Raw genomic sequence first — 6,899 nt, forward strand, 5'->3', positions numbered from 1 at the left:
TAGACTATTAATTAGTCTCGGCGAATAATAGACTAAACTCTAGTGGTAATAATACTAGGTTTCGTCGAAGGAAATTATTTTTAAGAAACAAAGCGCTGTCTGAGTTCGGAATCACCACCTTTTCAAGTGAGTGCATGGTCTCTTTCATCTTACACATAGATATGAAGTATTTTATATAAATTACGTGCTATGTGTACATATTATCCGAATACTTGCTGTCTATGATGGATGAATGATTTTATACATGTTTTAAATGATTTAAATTGTATATTTATTTTATATCTACATAATATGTTGGGATAAAACATGGGTAGATGAATTAGTTGATGTGTGATGAAATAAAATAATAAGATATAAGTGATGATAATTAGGTGAGGATAGATAGATGATGATGAATCGGTGATGTAGGATGAAAGATACTATAACCTTGTCCGGAAATTTGGAGATGTAGTCATCTACCAGAGTATAGATGGCGACCACGAACTATTATAGACAACCCTATGGAAACACCAGCAGGCTCATAACCTGTAGGTGATGAATTGCGAGTTCAGGCGATGTTGTAACTACGTATTCATGCGATGAGACTCTAACCCCTTACTATGAATTACGAGTTCAGGCGATGTTGTAACTAAGTATTCATGCGATGATACCCTAACCTTTGTTGGGAACGTATTCAAGGAGTAATCCCTGAATCAATATTGTCTATGCGATGTTGGCAATGATCCTTAGGGAGAGTCCTTAGGAACAAACATATAAGGAAATACGATGTAAGAAGATGAGAGGTAAATATGATGTAGGAGACGACCCTTAGGATAAATCCTTAGGGAAGGTACTTAGGAATAAAGAAGATAATGGGGATGGGGAATTGGGTTAATTGTTTGATGATTAAACATAATAATTATATTATTGTGGGTTGAAAACCCTATGTACTCACCAGGTTTCCCAACCTGACCCACTCAGTTTACTTGTATCACAGGTGACGATGTGAAGTTACATTACACTGAGAGAATAAGGAGATATAGATCACTAGTGTAAATGAATGTAAGTTCTGTTTATGCTTATGTTTCTGTATTGACGATGACATCCCAAATGTTTTAAAATGAATAAAAATGCATTTCTTCGGAAATGCTTTGATAATGAAATTTTCATGTTTTTTTTTTCTGGGAACAAATTCCGCAACGTTTTTATTAAAAGAGATACTCTGATTTTTATAAAGCATAAACAAAATCGGTCTTTTTTTCGCCGTGAAAATGGGGATGTCACAAGAGTCATAACGCTAAATAATACGTACCTGGTTATAGATGAATGAATGATGAGCAGGATAAAGAAGGAAAAAAACATAAGTTTGAATTTATGAGATAATTTCTTCAGATTGAATGACGTGAATAAAACTGAGTATCAGAGTTGAAATTTATAATACCAAAAAGTGAATTGATTTGACAATCCACTCACTTATTTTTATTGAGTTTTCATAAATACTGAGGATTGTCTGTATGATAAACTAGCATTTTGCAGTGGAATCATGACCAGCTTTTGCAGTGGAATAATGAAAGTGACAAATACTACGCTTATAATATTATATCAAGAAAAATATCTTACATTCTATTATATTTAAGTTGTATTGTAATATTGTTTTTAATTGGTCTTGTAATTTCGTAACATTGTAATATGTTCAATATTGATATATATCTAAAGATATTTGTAAGATTTATTTAATGGTGTAAGCTGTTAAAAATAATACGTAAGCTATAATCATATATTTTGGACTGAATTAATTTATGTATAATATATTGCAAGGGTAAAAGTTAAATATTTTAATAGTAAAAGATTTAAATAAAAATAAAGATAAAAGCTGAAGGGCTAATTATCTAATATCTGTTGTGGGAGTTTTTTTCAAATATATATTTTTCATAATAACTTGGTGATTAACAAGCTCTTGTGTGAAAGATTTTTTAATAGATTATTGGTACATATAGAACAACTATGAAAGGATGAGTAAGAACCTTATCTAATTTTTGATTGAGATAATCCTCAAGAGAATATTGTATAAACAAAGAAAGAGATTTTGATGAGTATGTGATGCATCAAGAAGCCGAATTGGCACGATGCATACGATAAGCGAGAACTTACTTACGTAAGTGAATAGTGATAGTAATATCTTTAGGGTACGTGACGTACGCAAAGGAGTACACGATACATGAGTTAGTATGTTGATATACTAAAAATAGTGATGTGGAACGGGCCATGTAGTCACTATCAACATAAAACAGATTAATCAGAAGGGTTGGTCATCTTGTAACTATCACTCATTTTGTTTGATACTAGAGATTCCATGGGTGATTTCTAAAGGTCTAAACATCTTATGTTGAAGCTTACTTTAGCATCTATAGTAGGAGTGGTAAATGATGCAAAGTGTTAATGATGCAATTATGATATTATTTGTTTAGTATGAAGTAACAAAATATGTTTGTAGCATTATTGTGACGAGTTGAAAATGTAAGGTTAGTTTTGAAAGAATGATAAATTCTTGAACTATGTTGATGGGAGCATAAATCCTAGGAATAAAAAATTATGATTTTGATGAATTAGTTTTGTATCTTAATCAATTAAGTCAAAAGGATGATTAATCCCTGGAGTATAATTAAATTGGATGAATGACTTAATATTGGGTGATATGTTATGCTTAATTGGCTTATACATTAAATAAGTTCATTAATTGGTGAAATATTGATTAAAATGAGATTTGGTTTGTGTTATATATGAAGTATATTTGAAATATGATAATTATTGTTTTGGGGTGAAATAAGCTTTTACAATTGAAAATGATAGTAAATATTGAAAATAGTGTCCAAGGTAATTATATTTTTGATAATATTTCTAATAATAGAATGGTTCTTTAGGTTAGCCTCTAAACACAATTAACTATAAGGATAAAGAGAAAATAAGTTATTAATGTTTGAAGTAATTAATAAATTAATTGGAATTTTTTGGAATTAATCAAATAGTTTTGATTAATTAAAGAGCTTGAATATTGATTAATTCCTAGAGATTAATTAGTATATTTCAGAAGCTCTTGAGAGCTACATGGGACGAATATAATTTCTTTTATATAGGGATAAGGCAGGTTTTGATTACATTAAGTGTAATGAACCAAATTTCTATCCATTATCGATGTTAGTGTTATATTAAGTTTTATTCTTAAACTAACATTTTTATTTGTTGAAAGTTATCTTTGGAGGGTCAAACTGTAATAAAATGAACCTTGATCATATATATATATATATATATATATATATATATATATATAAGTCATTTTGTGATACTTTGAGGGATAATTATGGAAGTTAAGGGGTATTTAAGGAGGCTAAACCCTAAAATCCAGGAATCACTTCACTTTGCAGCCAACAAACCCTAAAAGGTAGCCTCCAAGTTCCTCTGAAGTATGTTCATAAGTGGGGTTTCCATTCTTGATGTCTTGGTGAAGATCCAAGAAGGTGGTGTAGTATATTTGGTGCTTTTCGAGTGAGGATTCCTCTACAAAAGATCAAGTATTCCTTACTCTTTCTTTATCCTGGAAATTGATCTTATTTCCTTAGGTATGAATGACTTTCTTAGAATCAGGTCCTTTATTTTTCACACACCTCCCTTGACTCTAGCATTGTAATGTTTTTTTGTCATTACTTTATAAGCTGCATGATGTATCGTTTCATCTCCCATTTGTTCTTCCAAGAGGTCCAAGTTTGTATTAGCTCTGTCCCATTTGAACTCTCCTGAGGGTTCCTAGTTTGGGTGCTTCTTATGGTGACTTCCATTGGGATAACCGCTTCCATTTCGTATACCAAGCTGAACGGGGTTTATTTCGTTGATGTACATGTTGTCGTCCTACAAGTCCATAGCACATTTTGCAGCTCATCTTACCAATTCCATTTGTTTTTCCCAACCTCTTCCTGATTCCTTTCACCAGGGTCTGATTTGTGACCTCCACCTGTCCATTTGCATGTGGGTGTGCTACCGAAGTGAAATTCTGCTTGATTCCCTTCTCTTGGCACCAACTCTTAAAAGGGTTTCCCATGAGATGCTTTCCATTATCGTTGATGATTGTATAAGGTAAACCAAAGCAACATATAATATGTTCCAGACAAATTTCGCTATGCTTTTTCCTAAGATTATGGCCACCTCCTCGGCCTCGACCCACTTTGTGAAGTAATCCACGGCCACTATTAGTAACTTTAATCTTCCCGGTGCCTATAGGAATGGTCCCATGATGTCAATTGCCCATTGGAATAAAGGCCAGGGGCTGGTGATGCTTGTCATTTCTGTTGGTGGCAATGCAGGGATGTTTGAGTGTATTTGGTAGTCATGACACATTACTATGAATTCATTTGTATGCTTACTCATTGAAGGCCAGTAGTATCCTGTCTGTAGGATCTTCTGAGTGATTGCTCTTGATCTTGCATATGCACCAGAGATGCTTGAGTGTACCTCTTGATGATGAGTTCCGCTTCTCTTTTCATAATGCATTTTAACAACAGGATGGAGTACCCTTTTCAATATAGAGTTTCCTCATGCATAGTGTAGTTTGAAGCACTTGTTCATACTTTCCTGACTTCTTGTTCGTCTGTTGGTAATATTCCTTTTTGAGGAGCAAGATGTATGGGGTCATCCATGAATCCTCTTCCTCTGACAACTCCATTGCTTCTTTAACTACCTCATCGATACTTTTCCTTGGCAATACCTCTACCAAAACTTTATTTAAGAGGTGACTGAACACCACTGAGACTAGTTTGCTAATGGCATCCATCTCTTTTTTTTACCTAGGGATTTGAGTGATTTTAAACTCCTGGAATTTTTGGATCCATTCTTTTTATTAAGCGAGGTATTTTTGTATATGTGTCTCTTTTGCTTCATAATCAACTTTGATCTGGTTTACCACTAACATCAAATCACTAGATACTTTCATGCTTGAGATTTTCATGCTTTTTGCCAACCTCAGGCCTGCAAGCAGAGCTTCATATTCCGCCTCATTATTTAAACAATTGAATTTGAATCTGAGTGCATAAGTCGATTTATCCCCTTGCAGATTAATGAAGATGATACCTATGCCTAAGCCGTCCTTACTTAATGCCCAATCAGTGAACAATTCCCACTTTGTCAAGCTGATCTACTTCGATTCCTGTGGGTGGACAATGATTTCCTTGGCATATATTAACGGGCACTTAGGATCATCAGGCATTTCCGTTAAGAATTCTACCAAAGCTTGACCCTTGGTTTGTAGGTTATGTTATGTTGACCTAATTCGATTGCCCACTTGGTCATCCGCCCAGATCACTCTGATTGCTTTAGAATCTGTGTCATGGGCTGGTTTGTTAACACTAGGATCGGATGTGCTTTGAAATACCATCTTAGTCACCTTGCCGAGTAAATTGCGAATAGGACTAATTTTTCTACTATCAAGTAATTCTTTTCAGCTCCTTATAGCACCCTTCTAATGAAGTAGATTGGCATTTGCTTTTTATCTCTTTCCACTAGTAGTGTTGCACTGATTACTTCTTAACTTGCTGATAAGTATATAGTTAATACCTCTCCTTCATTAGGACTTTCTAGGGTCGGCAAACGTTGGAGACACCATTTCAGCTTCTGGAAGGCCTCCTTTGCTTCTTTCGACCATACAATGTCTTTCTTCCCCATGTGTGTTTTTATTGCTTGAAATAAAGGCAATGTTGTGTTCGGCTTATTTGTATAAGAAACGTCCTAGCATTGTCGACTTACCATTCAAGCTCTATACATCTTTCACCGTTCGGGTTGTTCCTATTTTTAGTATACTTTTGAATTTTTATTGACTACTTCTATCCCTAAAGTGGTAACTATATGCCCTGGGAATTTTCCTTTTTTCACCCAAAATATACATTTCTTTGGATTTAGTTTCATATTGGCATGTTTAAGTTGCATCAGGGTTTTCTCCACATCTGACAAAAAACCGCTATCATCTTTTCTCTTAATCACCATTTCGTCCATATATATTATGATATTTATCCCTATCTATCGTTCGAACACCTTGTCGACCAACCTCTGGTAAGTCGCTCATGCGTTCCTCAGTCCAAAAGGCATCTTAGTATAGCAAAAGTTGTTTTATCCTCATCTGACCTTGCCATTTTTACTAGGTGATAACCTTTATATGCATCCAAGAAGGATTTCCACTTAAATCCTCCCAATGATTCAATTTTATGTTCTATTTCTGGGAGAGGGTAGATGTCCTTCGGGCATGCTTTATTAAGGTCGGTGAAATCAACACATATTTGCACAGTACCATCCAAATTCTTTACCAACACCAGGTTTTCAATCTACTTCGGGAATTATGTGGCTCTCATGACTCCTGCTGCCACCAATGCTTTAAGTTCCCCGTTGACGACCTCATTTCTTTATTTAGCCATGATGTGTTTTTTCTACTTGACGGGAGTGTATGTTGTGTTAATGTTTAACCGATGTTCTATCTAGGATCAAGGAATCCTCATCATGTCTTCGGGTTTCCATGTAAAATAATCTACATTCTTCTTTAACAGACTTATCAATCCTCTTCATAACAGCTCTGGGAGTTCTAAACCTACTTTGATTCTTTGATCCTCGTGTTTTTCATTGATGGCTATCTCTTTTACGTCTACCGAGGAACTTCGTTATTCGAAGATTGGCTCTGTTAGCTTAGGCTAAACCATATGGCTTCATTCAGGTGGTCCGAACATCGTGCTTTGGATTATTACGATACCTTCATCAGTAGGGAATTTGAGTAGTCCATGCACCGTAGATGTTACTGCTTGCAGTTTCCATAGAGTTGTTCTTCTAGGAAAAATATTGTAGGGGGAGATGCTCGTATTATAAGAAACTATGTTAAGATAGTTTTCTGA

This window comes from Lactuca sativa, chromosome 6 (assembly GCF_002870075.4).
Source record: "Lactuca sativa cultivar Salinas chromosome 6, Lsat_Salinas_v11, whole genome shotgun sequence".
Taxonomy (NCBI): Eukaryota; Viridiplantae; Streptophyta; class Magnoliopsida; order Asterales; family Asteraceae; genus Lactuca; species Lactuca sativa.